This window comes from Cavia porcellus, unplaced genomic scaffold, assembly GCF_034190915.1.
Source record: "Cavia porcellus strain 051 isolate PalLab524CR breed Dunkin Hartley unplaced genomic scaffold, mCavPor4.1 scaffold_9, whole genome shotgun sequence".
Classification (NCBI taxonomy): Eukaryota; Metazoa; Chordata; class Mammalia; order Rodentia; family Caviidae; genus Cavia; species Cavia porcellus.
Window position 1 is genome coordinate 21466261 of NW_026947492.1, and position 15433 is coordinate 21481693.

At 43.1% G+C, this 15433-nt stretch overlaps 1 long non-coding RNA gene across 1 annotated transcript; it reads right to left on the reverse strand.

Annotated features, from left to right (window-relative positions):
• Positions 1-12227: 12227 nt before the first annotated feature.
• Positions 12228-13706, reverse strand: LOC134477644 (uncharacterized). The gene is made up of 2 exons (XR_010049731.1): positions 13463-13706; positions 12228-12413 (listed from the first exon to the last, which is right to left on the reverse strand). It is a non-coding gene; the product is annotated as an uncharacterized LOC134477644 (long non-coding RNA).
• Between the last annotated feature and the right edge of the window lie 1727 nt (positions 13707-15433).

Genomic DNA, 15433 nt, shown 5'->3' on the forward strand with positions numbered 1-15433 from the left:
TGAATTTTTCTTCTCTTTACCTTCCAAAAAGGCACTCACTTCTCCCAATCCTCTTTAAACTTATACACTAACTTCTAGTTTCAAACTTTTGTTTGCTTACTGACTTCAAGATTCCAATTCTGTTTCCAAAATCTGAGGCTAAAGATCAAAGAAACTAGAACCACTTAGAAATGGTTTCCAGACTACTACGAATCCAGATGGCTGTTATTGTCATGCCTTTTACTAGTGTTGTGATTTTGGACCAATTATTTAAACTCTCAAATCCATAAAGTTGGTGTTTTTGAGATGGATGTAATAATTTTGGAGGGTTACTTGGAGGATTAGGTCATTTTGGAACAAGCTGATAGTATAGTCAGCAGGTGCTATCACTGCCACCATCTGACTGTCATCATCACCATCGTTATTGTGATATTATGTGAGGCACTTAGTGCCTGGGACAAGAAGACATCTCTGCCAGCTACCTTTATGGTGATGGCCTACCATCCATGCTGATCACCATGTGATCACAGCTTTCCAGAGACTCATTTCATTTCTAATAAGTCTTGGAGGACCCACAACCCTCAGGCATAGCATCTCATCTTATTTGCAATGGTTCTACTTCACAAATTTATTCTTTCTTTTCCTCTTTATATTTCTTTTCCTTGTACTGATTCATCTTCCTTTATTCCAGAGATACTTGTGTATCAGCCTCCTTTTAAAGTTAAATAACAGTGTGGATCTCAGAAATTAATTTTTTAAGATTCCTAAGAACCTAATTTGAAAGGCAGTATGAAAAAGGATTTCTAAATAAATAAACCTGGATACCTTTAGAGTGTTCATGAACTTATATCTAGTATAAGCTCAGTCTAGTAGGCAGCCACTAACAACAGTCCTGGTGGTCCCTGCCTCATAGAATTCATGTCCTTGTGCAGTCCCTTGCCTTTGGATGGGACTGCAGCTATTGACTTCTTCCAGCTGACGGCATTGGAGGGACTTCGTGGATTGCCACTTCTAGGGACTTTCCCTTCTTCTGTCTTCCTGGATGGCACAGTCTGATGAGACAAGCTGCTGTGCACGCAAAGGAGACCCACCTGATAAAGGACTAAACATTACCCAGAAAAGAGCAGAGGACTGTAGTTCAACGCCTGTAAGTAACTGACTGACCAAAAAAAAAAAATATGAGTTTAGAAGTAACTTCCTCAGGCAAGCTTCCGATCCACTAGAAGATCCAATCCAGTTAAGCAATACCAATAAGACAGAGGGTTTTAAGCAGCTCCATTTACACTTTTTACATGCACAGATCTTTTTCTTCCTTCCTTTTTTATTGGTTATACAGACTAGTGGTAATGCACTCAGTAGACTTCTCCATTCGGTTTTCTTCATCTCAAACTCAGGGTATTGAATGCTGTAGGCGTTTTAAAACCTTCTGTCCTGATGCCTTATAACCTTGTACTGTCTTCCCATTATTGCCTCTAAAGAGTTTGAGTTATTGAAGAATTCCTTTCAGTGTCTCCATTTACCTTTCTAAATTCCTTCTCTACCCTGCCTTCTTAGGTGATAACCCATCTTCCACTTTCTGTGAGTTCAGCCTCAGCCATCCCAGTTCCCCCAGGAAAGAGCTAAAAAGCTTAGCTCTTCCCCTGCCTTTGACTCCTTCCCCTTTACTGTCTTCCCCATCAGAGGGTGGCAGGGCCATCCTGACCCCTGCTCGTTCAACTCTTTCTTCCTTCTTTTTCCCTAACTTGGTTATGGCTGTTAAACTCTTCCTCTACTTATGCTGTAACTTGTACTACACTGACATTAATATGGTTATATCTTACATCTGTAAGAAATAAGAAGGAAATAAATACCAAACAAAACCATATAACTGCAAATGTACACATTCTTTTCACCACAGAAGAAGACAAGTATGGAATTGCCCATACTTATTTTCCTCAGTTTCCTCACTACTTCTTCAAAGATTTGCTTACTTTTGTAGGGAACTGCTGTCTTGGCCAAATACAATTGTTTCTCTTAAACTTTTTTTAACACAGGGCTCTATGTCCTGCAGTCTTTTAAAACTTTTTAAATGATATATCTGTGTCTTCTGATCACCTCTTCTCCTCTCCAGCTCTCTATTTTCTACCTTTTTCTCACCAAAGTGCATGCTGCGGAAGATTCTGTCCTCAACATTCCTTTTATTTATTTCTTGACAAATAGTTGTCAAGGACTTTCTATGTGCTAGACAGTGAGTCAGGAGCTACACACACACACACACACACACACACACACACACACACACATATATAATTTTAGCTATTCCTTCTTTTTTAACTCTATCTTTGTTTTAGTTTTCATTATTGTCTTGAAATCATGGTATCAATTTCTTGTAAACACTCCCTCCCTGTTATAGTCAGGGATTTCAGGGAGACCAGTTACAAGCAGGGCACTTAATTTATAATATTATTATATTCTTGTCACCCAAAGAGTCAAAAACAAGAAGTTCAGGAAGTTTGTTCATACACTGAATACCTAGAGAATCCAGCTGAGGGCCTGGACTCCACAGCAATGTCTTGTATGAGTTCAGCTGAAAGCTAAAGCCCATGACAGGTCCCTCACATTTCCAACTGGAGGCCTAGAGTCCATGACAATGACTCATATAAGTTTGTTTCACAAATCTGCACTGGGAAGGCCAAAAAGACAGTGGTGGAAGCTAGAAAGTCTGTGCCAGTGGGGTGAAGGATCTGTGCCAGCAGGCTGAGGGTTCTGCACCAGTGCCAGGAAGCAACAGTCAAAGTAGGAAACAGAGTTCCCCCAAAAAGTAGCACAGTCATTCTCAGCAACAATGAGGTCCTGAGCTCCTCTGATGATGAGAACAGCTGAGTTTATATCAAGAAGTTGACGTGACAAGCTTCTCCTGGAGATTGAGCAGTACACCAACTTCCCCTCCAGAGCCTGGAAGTGATGCTCAGTGTAAGGACCAGAGCTCCTGCAAAGTGAACCACTGCCATTCTCAGCAGCAACAAGGCCCTGAACTCCATTGATGATGGGAACAGGCAAGTTCATATCAGAGAAGAAGCTCAACAAACTCCTCCATGAGAATCCATGGCAACAGGAGAACCACCACCAAACAACAACACTCACTTAGGAGAACCCACAACACTCCTCTTCCTCGCTGGCTCTCATTTCCATGCTGGCAACAGTCCTCAGGTGGGCCATCTACACCCAGCACCATGCTGACTCAGTTCAACTGGTGTTTTCTTTTTTTCCTTTTTTTTTCTTCTCGATATCTGGGATCGAACTCACAGTCTTGCACTTGCCAGGCAGGCGCTTACACTGCTGAGCTAAATTCCCAGCCCACAACTGGTGTTCTGGTTGACCACCAGTTACCACTCCATCACGCTCCCCCATTGACATCCTTCTAAATTCTCATTGCTATGTTTTCTCTTCCTCAAACCTCTACCTTTGCTCCTGTTTTATCTCTTTCAGCTCGTGGCTAAACCATATAGCTTGTGCATTATTTTTTCCATTCATTCCTTCCATCACCTCTCATTGTCTTCATTACTTTTCTAAGCAACTGTGTAACCTGTTTCCTCTCCTTCTATTCTGTGATTGTTTGTTTCTGTTCCTCCCTTTGCCCTTCTTTGTGTTCCCATTGCCTTCCATTTTCTTTTTCTTCCTTTCCTTTGCCTTATCTCACTTCTCTTTCCATGATTGTTGCTAGGGAAATTTTGCTCTAACACCTCTCGAAGAATTTCAGCTCACCAGCATCCGTCCTGGTCCCTAATGGCACTGGTTTAATCCATACCAGGGTGGGACTTAAGCCTTGGTGTGGATTTAAGCTTTGGTGTTTTTAGTTTTAACGTGCAGTCAGAGTTTATACACATTGGCTCTGCCCACACAAGAGGTTATAATATTTTCTCATCAGACAGTGAATGATGAGATTATTCAGTCTCTTCGTTTGGCATTTCAGAAGACCAGTACAAAGACACTTTTTTTTTTGAAGGTATTTTTATTTTTATTATTATTTTTTATTTAAGAGGAAAAAGAGAAAAACACAAAACAAACCAAAGCGGTGTAAGGGTACACGTAATACAGTCTTGGAACATTCTCTCCTAGATCGTTATCCAAACTACTATGCTCATCATCTTCTGAGAACTCCCATCAACATATTTCTGCTCATAATATTTCCATTATCTAAAGTTTGAAATTACAGCAAACCTAATATCACTGCCTTGTTCTGATTTCTATACTTGTCAAAATTGTAGTTAATATATTCAAAATTCTCCCAAAGTGTTAAGAAACAAACTAAACCCTTAGCACTCAAATATTTGGGCAAAGGACATGAAGAGACATTCATAAAGGAGAAATTGTTCAGCTGGAAAACATCAGAAAAAATTTACTGAATCAAATAAAGATTTAAATGGCAGTAAGATACCTGCTTATTTCAAATAAAAGCACAACGCTTTTTAAAAGATAATATTTTACTCTAGGAAGGAATTTGTGAGATTGTCAGCTATGTTTACTGCTATTGAGGATGGAATTTGTGCTTTCATTTTTGTATATGTGGCCAGTTGTAGTGAGGATCCGAAAGTCTTTTTTGGCTCAGTAATCTCACTCATACAAATTTATCCTAAGGACATTATCAGACATTCAGATGAAGATATATACGTAAAGATATTGACCAAAGTGTTATTTATCATATCAAGATACTGGTAACAACCGAACTGCCCAATGGTAGGGGAATGCCAAAGTAAATCATCCACATATTGGAATGTTTGCAATGTAGCATTTATAAAAACATAATGGGGTGGAAAAATATGGGTGATACTAAGTGAAAAACACCAAAGAACTTTTAGGTGTTATTGTTTGGAGTAGGCACGTGCTCCTTCCTGCTGCTGTTTCCTTCCCTGGGGAATGGAAAGCATCGCCATTTCTGCTCACTCTGGGCAGCTTCTTGAAGAAGGGGCCTCCAAATTATCCAGCAGTGGTGGACAGACAGTATGAGGGCAGAGTTACAAGCCACGTTCAAATGCACTGGGCAATTGAAACTTCAAAGTCACTGTCCCCATTGTACAGACAGGATCTCGAGGTTCAGCTAACCTATTTGTCTACCCAGGACTTTCCAGTTAAAGAACTGACAGAGAAGCTTAGACTTAGATCTGATTGACCCCACTTCATGCTTCCCTAACTTATCACTGTATCCCTCACCGAAGGGACTGTTGAAAAGCAAAACACCCAAAGCAAATGAACAAAGAAACCCAGCACACAATTCCGGTAGAAAAGGAACTGATTTACAAGCACTTTTATTTTGAACTTTTCAAGAACCTCACTGTGTCAACAATTATACAATAAATATTGAATTTTTGGAATGTGGCACTGAGCAGCGAGGAGCTTGAGGAAAGAGGATGATTGTGTGAATGACTATTTTTTGCCCCTCTTCCTGGAGCCAATGAGGGATGGTGAGGAAGTACAGGTCTCCAGGGGTTCCTGCAGAAATCCTGTGTTCTCCAGTAAGATGCTGCGCGATGGCTTACGCTGCCTTCTAAACTCCAGCAATTGCTCGTAAAACCTACTAAGCCCTGGAAGGTATTTAAACTTTTTAAAAATAATAAAACAAAAGAGAACAGAACAAAGCAAATCAGAACAAAACAATGGAAGCTACACAACACAATATCTCATTTTCCTTAAAAAATTGTTCATACTATCACACATATTAAAATTCAATAAGACACAACATGGTAGAACCAATGGAAACAGAAAAACAAAGTTTGGTAGGACTTCAAAGCATGATGATATTAAATCACCAGTGGCTGCCATAATGTCTTGTTTTCTTCACAGTAGCTGTTTATATCATCACAGGTAATAAAATCAAACAAAACAGAATAAAACCATTTCAACCAATGAATTAAAACTTTAAAAAAAATATAATGGGGAGCCATGATTACCATAAAATGTTATGTACTCTTACCATTTCTTACACTAGGGAGACTATACGGTATTTATACAAGTGAGTTTGATCTGTTTCACTTATGAGTATGGTCTCAAGTTGTGTTCATTAAGATTTTGATCCTTTCTTCCAGTTCTGATGTGCTGTGGGCTAATAAAGCAGAAGAAGAAGTCACTACCTGAAACACTGAGAATTAGACCTCCAGTAAGATGGTAGATCTGTCCAGTCAGACATGGCTCAGAGGCAACATTCTCTGCAGATGGGTGAACAGGTATACAGGATAGCTTGTTTTTGGGATATTGAGAGATGCTGCATTCATCCTGAGCCAGTGGGTATCAGAGGAGTGCAGATGGGAAACTAACTTCAAGAATTCTGGTTTCTCTTTATTGCCTTGAACTACTTACAAGTAGCTTGTTAGACTTTAACTGTTGGAGGGGAACCAAGCCTCAAGATCTGGAGAACACTCATGGCATATTAGAGTTTAGGAAGGGTATTATAAATGTGTCTTTGTTCTCCCACTACAAAATGGAGGAAAAGGTCCAGGGTGAACAGAAATACCCCAGGCCCTTTGACTGTGTTCATGTAGGTGTTGGGAAGTAAGGGGTGGCACCCTACACTCATCAGCTCACATCCTTTATCAGGTATCCAGGTTTCTTCGCAGCAGCACCATAACTGTTTCTTTTTCTCCCCATTATTTTCCTAGACCTGTATCTTCACTCTGTAAATCCCTTGCTGTGGTCTGGAGGTTTGTGCTCCACTTTAATCCATATGTTGAGACCTTGACTCCAAAAGTGATAGTATTAGGAGGTGGTTAAGCCCTGAAGACAGCGCTCTCCTAAGTGAGATTGGTGTGCTTGTCATGAAACATGGGACAACCCTCTCTGTTTGTGCTGTTACAGCAAGAAGACAGTCATCTATGTGGGCTCAGGCCCTCATCAGACACTGAGCCTGCTGGGGACTCACTCCTAGACTTTCCAGGTTCCAGAACTGTCAGGAATAAGATCTTGTTTATAAGCCACCAGGTATATGGTATTTTGTTATAGCTGCTTGAGCAGACTAAAATATTACCTGAGAGCATCTTCCCCAATGCTGCTTTTGTCAAGCAACTCTCTTACTCATAAGCTATGAAGCACCCACTCTGAAGTTATTTTCAAAGTATGCCAGCTAGCATATAAGCTTGAAAAATCATCTATGCATGCACTAAAAGTAACTTCATTTCAGACTATTGTTTAATGCAAAGTTTCAATTACGTCCTTCAGAGTACCCAAGCGTACCTGGCTTCTCCTCCCAACGCACCCCCATGAGGATCAAACTTCAAACACCAGGCCTATGTATACTAGGCAAGTGCTCTATTGCTGGGATATACCACCAAGTCCATCTCCTTCTTAATGATAAGTATGATGTAATTTCTAAAGACAGCAATGTAAGTAACATGAGGCCTTTGGAAAACAAATGTCCTGTGCTTCCCAGGAAAATTTAAATACATACAAATGCTAGTATAAGATGTTGCTATGTGTTTTCATATCCTAAAAGGAAAAGAGAATTAAAATAACCAGTTTCTTTCTCCTTCAGGAAAGGTAGATGGCAGAAATCTGGGAATCCAGGCAGGCTTCACATAATCCCAAGAGTAGATGTGCAGTGTGATACAGTTTTCCAAAACACATAAAACTCATCAACGTTTACTTTTCTGCTGGTTATCATGAGATTAAATCATGTAATCAGAGCAAAACTGATTATATGCATCTTTAGCGATTCTGAAGTTCTGAATATAAGATTAGGAAAAGAAAGAATACAGGAGGAAAAATAACTGTTGCTTTTCTCGTTCGAGGTAGAAAGCTTGGCAGGGAAATTGAGATAAGTAGGCAACAGCTGGCTAGATAGATGGTGTCACAGCGGAATTTGTTTTCCTGGACTGTAGCTTTCTAGAACAAAGAGTTCCTGGCAAGCGATGGTGTTCATATCATGGGGAACGTGGGAGGAGAGTCGCTGACCTGACCAAAGAGTTTTAAAATGAAATTTGTGGAAGAAAGTAAAAAATGCCCAGATAAAACTGCCAACTGGATGCCCCTGAGGATAACAATGACACAGAGAGAAGCATCATGATGCAGGCTCTGTGCTGTTATTTTCAAGAGAAAATAAGAGGGCAACAGATCAACACGCTCTGGCCCTAGATGTCTATATTCCTCTGCATGGCAGACCCCCGCTTGTTCCCTTGTGTCTGCTCTTTGCCAGCTCCTATAGCTCAACTTGCTGGCGTGCTTTGGCTGAAGACTCATTCCCTTCAGGCTCCTGATTCAGTTTCCACGTAGGCATGGAATCAAGTAACGCTCCCAACACATCTCAGTCTTGGAGGAAAGGTGACTGTGGCTGGAGGGCTTGCCACTGCTGCCAGGCTTCAAGGTGCCTGCTTATGGTGTCCTTGCTTTTAGGAAGGCTGAGGTCTGAAGCGCTGCATGGTAAGCGCTGGGCATCTCAGCACATCTCAGAGATTAGTTTACTGGGCAATCACCTTTGCCTGGACTCATGAGCTCCTTTGAACCAAGTACCTGCATTGATTTCTTTTTTCTGGTTTCTGGTTTCAATGTATCTGGTTGACTGACCTAATCCTTCCAGTTGTTTTATAATCAGGGACATTTCCTCGGTTGGAGAAAGTGACTTTGAAATGTGGTGTAGATGTTAAGATTAAGAGTTCTGGAGTCAGATGGAGTGGGGTGGACTCCAGCTCCTGTCTGCAACTGTCATGTGTCTATTTCCTTATTCATAAAATGGGAATTACCATCTTGCTGTAAGTCTCAAAGAAGTAAATGCATGTAAGCCAATTGGTACAGTGCTTAATGACCCAAAACTTGTTAGTTTTTATTCATTTTATTACTTTTACTCTTTTATTATCAACTATAGACCCTCCCAACTGTCCTTCTTCGGAGCTGTTCAGAGGAACCTTGACGTGTGCAGATGCCTCGCTGGCTCACAAAGCTCCACCAGGTGGTTCACTGGCCTGACCCCTGAAATCTGCCCATCAGGTTCCCTTCCTGTCATATTGGACATTAAGTATGGCTGCCCATCAGATCTATTCTTATGGTAACACTGGGCAGGATGCTTATGTTTTCCAAGAAAAACTACCTAGAATTTGTCATCAGAAGCCATTTTCTACTTATACTCAGTATCTTCCTCCAGTTTGCAGGAAAAACCACAACAATTTCATCATGGTAGTAATTACTCTTCCTTGAGTTTAAGATCACTTTAGCACCATAAATTTTACTTTTTCTAATTCTTGACTGTCCCAGACTCTTCAAGTTGTTTCTAAGCTGAAATATTTAGCTGCAGACAAAAATTATATTTGTAGATTCAACAGAAGTCTATAAAATAAAGGCCAGAAAAAAGGGCAGAATTTCAGAAATCGCTATGAGAAACTGGCTTTCTTAGCTCCTCCACAGATGACACTTAAGGATTTTTAGTTGCTTTACCGCCCCTCATCTCAGGACGTCGCTGAGACTGGTGTGGTGAAGGGCATAGTTACCAGAAGCTTTGAGAGCCAGGGTCAGCTCCACCCGCTGGCTGAAAGAGCTGCTGGCAGAAAGACTGGTTCTATGCCCTAATGTAAGAGTGAGGAAAGTGTTCTGACCTAGGATAGAGTGACAAGGCCAACCCAGAGCTGGCTTAGGGCTGGCTCATCGTTTGCCTCAACTGGTGACAAGAGCAGCATAGGTTGGCCAGGACTGGGAAGTAAAGGTGGGCAGAAGTGTTAATCAGGCACTGCTGATGTCATCTCTCCAATGGCAGGCACAGTTGTCCCGTGAAGTTGTCAAAGCTCAGTAAGGGAGACTTTATTCATGACCACGCACTGGGATTTTTGCAGAGATCAGGTTCAACTTCAAATACAGTGTGAATAGGGGGGAATTTATAGCCAAGAAGCAGGATTGAGAGTGTATGAATGAAACAAATTAGTAAGAAGAAGAAGCACTCAGGATAAGAGGGGTTCTGGCTCAACCAAGCTAATAGGATTATTACTGAAAGCAGTCTAGAGTGAGCAGAGATCACGTGGGGTTGGTGGAGTTAGTGAGGAACCTTAGCAGGTATCCAGGGTGTGCAGAGGGCTCTGCGACACTGATGTACCAGAGGTCTTTGCCAAAACAGGATCCTACAAAGGAGTGCATCCCTACATCTGGTGAAAGGGTTAGGACTCGGACTGCTGCTTGCAACCAAAGAATCTTTGTTAGTGGTTTAGAGGAAGAACTCAGTTATCAGAAAAAAATATATATGGAAATAATACAAAATAAGGACTCACCCCACAGGGCCACCATGATTTGGGTAGTTATGATAACACAGAATCAGGTACAAGGTCGAAAACAGAAAAGCAACAATCTTTATAACTAGATGCTGTGTGCAGTTAAGGCGATGAGGAGGCTTTGAGTTTGAAAAGAACGTAGGATTCCAGTTATCTGAACACAGGTGGGCACAGACTCCTACTTGTTCCAAGATTTACTCTCTCTCTGCCCCAGCTTCTGGTGTTGATCATGGGACTTGTGAAGAAACTTCACTGGTGCCTTCATCATGCTTGAACTGGGTGTTAAAGGTACAATACATAGTGCTCAAGGACACACCAGGGCCAGACTGCCTTGCTCAAATCCCAGCTCGGCAGTTCCCTCTGAATGGCATCACACAAACTGCCTCACCTCTATGTAGCACGTTTTTAAAAATAAGAGTAATGCAATCTGTGCTTTATTTGCTTGGAGACTAAATGGATTAACATGTGTAAAATTTGGAGAATGCTCCCTAGCTCATCCTTGTGTTACCTGATGAATATAACAAAAAATGGAGAGCTTGGTTTTAGTTTTATTTTTGATCAACACAATAATTATAAATCTTTGTGGGTGACATGTCTACTGAATACACATTTCTCGAAAGCAAGCATATGAATGCCTAATAGATATAAAACAATACTCAACATCATGAATCACTAACATTTTCTGTTTGGGAGTATTTGCAATACAAATGCCCAGGTCTTAATTGAGGTTTTGATGAAACTGATGAAGAGTATTTACAAAAATTTTGCATGAACACTCAATTCTCTGTACTCTGTCTCTTCCCCAGGTTCCTCTTTGCCTCCTCTAGGTGGATGCAATATAGTCAAGGAAACCTTGACTGTGCTGTCTTAACACGTTCTCAGGCAGGTAACAGTTGCTCTGAAGAAGGTCAAATGCAATAGGCTTTAAAAAGTGATCAGGGAGGAGCAGGACCCTAAGCACAGCCCAAACTTCTGATTGTGCAAATTGGGGTCAGTTCTGCAATACTGGTTAACACTTGGTGGAAGTGTAAATACATCTCCTGGCTTCGTATTCCTCAGAGATCCTGATGGAGCTAGGGTGGTGCAGCAGAGGGAACATGGGCCCAGCATCAGTCCTGAGTCTGTCGTGCCAAGGGCCAGTTAGTTCATCTTTCTTAATCTCTTTTTCTTTATTTGTAAAGTGCACTTAACAGCACCAATTTTTGGAGTTCTGATTATTAAATTACATGATGTCTATAGAGCCTATATATATATATATATATATATATATATATATATATATATATATAATTTACAGGCCACCTTGAATTATTATAGAGTAGGGAGGAGAGCATATACAGCTCTTCAAAGTATGTCTGACTCTGTGCTTCCCTATGCCAGGTATTAGCAAAGAATGTCATAAAGAGAGGTGGGTTTGGTTAAAGAGACACTGATCAAGAATTCCAAATTGCCTCTGGGTCTTCAGGCATTTTCTGCAACAGAACTGAGCACCATCAGAGAAAGGTCACTTCAGGGATCAAGGAAGTCCAAAAATTGACAATAAGAAAAAGCTTGTCATACACAAAGGGCACAAAAAAAAGGGAAATCAGACTTGTTGACAGTGCTTTTTGGCTGTAGGGGAACCAGGTGCCCCCTCCAGAGTGACAGAGAGGCAATTTAGTTGTACGAAGGAAATGTAGTGCACAGTAGAAAGTGAATTTGTGCAGTTCATTTCCTCAATAAGACGAAACATTAATTACAATGCTAAAGTTCACAGACAGTGGAATCAGCAATCAGTTATAGAGGAAAATGAGGCGTGGGGGGGTTGACATTTAATCATGTGATTCAGCATCCATGGGAGAAACTCTTGTCTGGCTGTGGGGTCCCAGGGCTAACCCAGAGCCTGTCTTTGAGGGACAAGGGCCCCCAACTTATTCTGGGCGATAGCCAGCAGTGTCAGTAAGTAAGCTCAGAGTAAGTACTGATAACGTACTGTGCCGCGCGGCCTCTGAACCCCCGACCGGCAGGGGAATTGACTCACACGACACACCAGAATGCAGAGACAGAGGTCGCGTTTATTGACTCTCCACACAGGTCGTCCCCGGAACGTTCCTCCCTGATCGGACTCTCCAGTGGGGCTCTCTCTGTTGAGTAACCCCGCGTAGTCCTCCACTCTCTATGGTCTGCGTGTCTTCTCTTCCTCTCTACCTCCTGCTCTGTCCTTATATCTATAGTCCTGTCCTATAGGGTAACAAGGCGTGGCAAAGTCTGATTGGGGGACATCAGCTGTAACTAGGCAGAAGCTGAGGGTAAGAATACGGAAGTAGGAAACGGGCGCCATCTTGGCATCATTCGATGGGAGGGGTAATCTACTGAAGGCTTCGCTCTTTCCTACAGGCCTCATCTGCTTAGGCAGGTCCTCTGGCTCGGCTCCCGACATCTCCCCCTTTTTTCTTTATTAAAGGCGGTGGATCTAAGGGTCCCTCCAAGGTATGATGTTGTTAGATACCTGGGAGTGGGCCTACTTTGTAGGCCACGGCATGAGAGAATGTAGAGGTCTATACCCCGCTGTGCATCACCTCATTTCGATGCATATCCTCGCGCTAGGACCATGCTTGAGGTGAGTGGTTCATTTTTTCGCAGGGCCAGGCTTTTGTGAACCGAACCTGGATGCATATAGACATTCATTCCTGCCTTCCCCCCAGCTTTGGGGCGGGTGGCACTGCAGTACCCTTGGTCTCGCATCTCAATGCCAACAACTTAGCTCCATGAGAGGACCCTAATAGAGTGGGGTCTGTCTTAGGTTGGTCGGGAGAGCCCCTCCCGCCTTACCCGTCATTGACTCCATCACTCATCTCCTCGGGGAAGAAGGATGCCATCCAGAGGCACCTGTCTTTCTCGGTCCCCAACTGATGCTTTCCTCAGTAAACATGATCCAGTTGGGCAGCGAGGAAGCATTTGGGGGCTTAAAGGTGGAGAAAACCACCATATCATTAGAGAGGGGCACAGTGATATTGAACTCATGGGAAGTAATCGGGGCATCAGGAAGGCATGGCAATCTAGCTGTACAGTTGTGGGCATAGGTTCGCGGGAGGGTTGGAGATGTAACTGAAACAATGGACAGGGCTGGGGGATGTAGCCCCCCATACTATTTCAGCATAAGCACCGTTAATCAGCAGTAGTACCGCCAGGCATATTTTATGCCAGTTGACAGGGCGCGGTGCATGAGCAAACAAGAAGGCGCTCCGTCCCAGGCAGACCCCAAAGAGGAATACCAGAGTATACATTACCACACCCAGCAGTAGGTGGTTCGGTGCCTTGGCTAGGGTGTCATTGTTCTCCTTCTGCGTTGTCAAGTTGGTCCTTAGCATTATGGTCCCCTTCTCCTTTTTCTTCCTTTGTGGGGCTTGGAGTCTTTCTTATCAATCGCTCCGGTACCCACAGTGGTTCCTTTTCCTGTGGGGACACACAAACCGCGCCTCGGTTCCAGCTGACCACTGGATCCGGGCCCATCCACTGTCCCGTTAGGACATCCTTCCACTTTACCCATCCTTTGTTGGCGGGAGAAGGGCTACAATGCTCCACCGCCGGGGAGCGATCATTGCAGTTTTGATTCAAAAAATTATATGTAAACAGTGCCATGGATAGTCTTGCTTTTGGGGTCAGGCTGTGGCCTATTCCCCCTTTTTGTTTTGTTAAGATGTTTTTGAGGGTTTTATGGGCTCTCTCAATGATGCCCTGTCCTTGTGGGTTATAGGGGATTCCATGTTTTAACTGGACTTGCATGGTTTCACAAAATTTTGCAAAAGATTTCCCAGTGTATGCTGGGCCATTGTCTGTTTTGAGATGTCTGGGTTTTCCCCAGGCTGCCCATGCTGCCAGGCAGTGGTTAATCACATTAGACACCTTTTCCCCTGTTTCCGCTGACGCAAAGATTATATGAGAGCAGGTGTCTATGGAGACATGAACATACTTTAGAGAACCAAACTCTGCCACATGAGTGACATCCATCTGCCAAATGTCGCCGGGGGTCAACCCCCTAGGGTTAACTCCGACTGACACTACAGGCGAATGGGTGTCACATGAGCCACAGAGTCGCACAATGTCGCGTGCATCTGCTCTGGGGATATGGAATGTATTGGCAAGAGTCCTGGCATTAACATGAAATTTGTCATGAAATTGACGGGCTTGTTCCAGTGGGGACAGTATATTGAGAATCCATAGCGGGCGAGTAGCCGCATCCGCGGCCGCATTGCTCTGCACCATGGGCCCCGGTAGGTGCGTATGTGCTCTTATATGAGTGATAAACACTTTATGGTGTCTACTCGTGAGCAATGCCTGGATAGATAAGAACAAGTTTGTTACTTTAGAGGTTGGCTTGATTGGGCCCGCAGTTTCCAGGACCTGTAGGGCATTAACAACGTATTTCGAATCAGAAACAATATTGAGGGCCTCTGAAAATTTTTGGAGAACTGTTTGTACAATCAACAACTCTACCACCTGTGGTTGATCTGGTTCAAACTGTATGGTAACCGGAGACTTACCTGAGACTACATAGGCCCCTATCCCGGTTTTCGACCCATCAGTATAGATAGTTGTTGCATGAGCAAGAGGTGCGGAGGCGGTGATCTTTGGGAATATCACCGGATGTTGAGTAACAAACTGTAGTATGGGGTCCTTAGGAAATTGATTATCTATATCCCCGGGGAACACGCATCTCAAGATGGTCCAAGTATCCAGGCAGGCGGTCAGGGTCTTTATCTGAGAAGCAGTATAGGGCACCCGAATGGCATAAGGCGGGGAACCAAGATGTTGGATCGCTCTACTGTGCGCCTCCAATGCCAGAGAAGCAACTGATTCCGGGTAGTGTTCAATGACCTTGGCAGGTGAGACCTTAGGGTGCACCCACAGGAGTGGTCCCTTTTGCCAAATCACCGCCGTGGGCTGACATCTGGTCTGCAGCAAGCAGATTTCGAAAGGCTGTCCTGGGTCAATCCTCTGTAAAGTAGCTCTACTTATGGCCTTTTCAACCCTCTCTAAGGCAACCCTGGCCTCTGGGGTGAACTCTCTGGGGGAGGCAATGTCCGGGTCCCCCTTCAAGAGATCAAACAGAGGCTTTAAGTCAGAATTGGAGACATGTAAGTAAGGTCTGACCCAGTTTATATCTCCTAATAACTTCTGCATGTCATTTAAAGTGGTGAGATTATCCGTTCTGATGGTTACCTTCTGCGGAGAAACCAGAGTAGAGGAGAGTTTGGCAC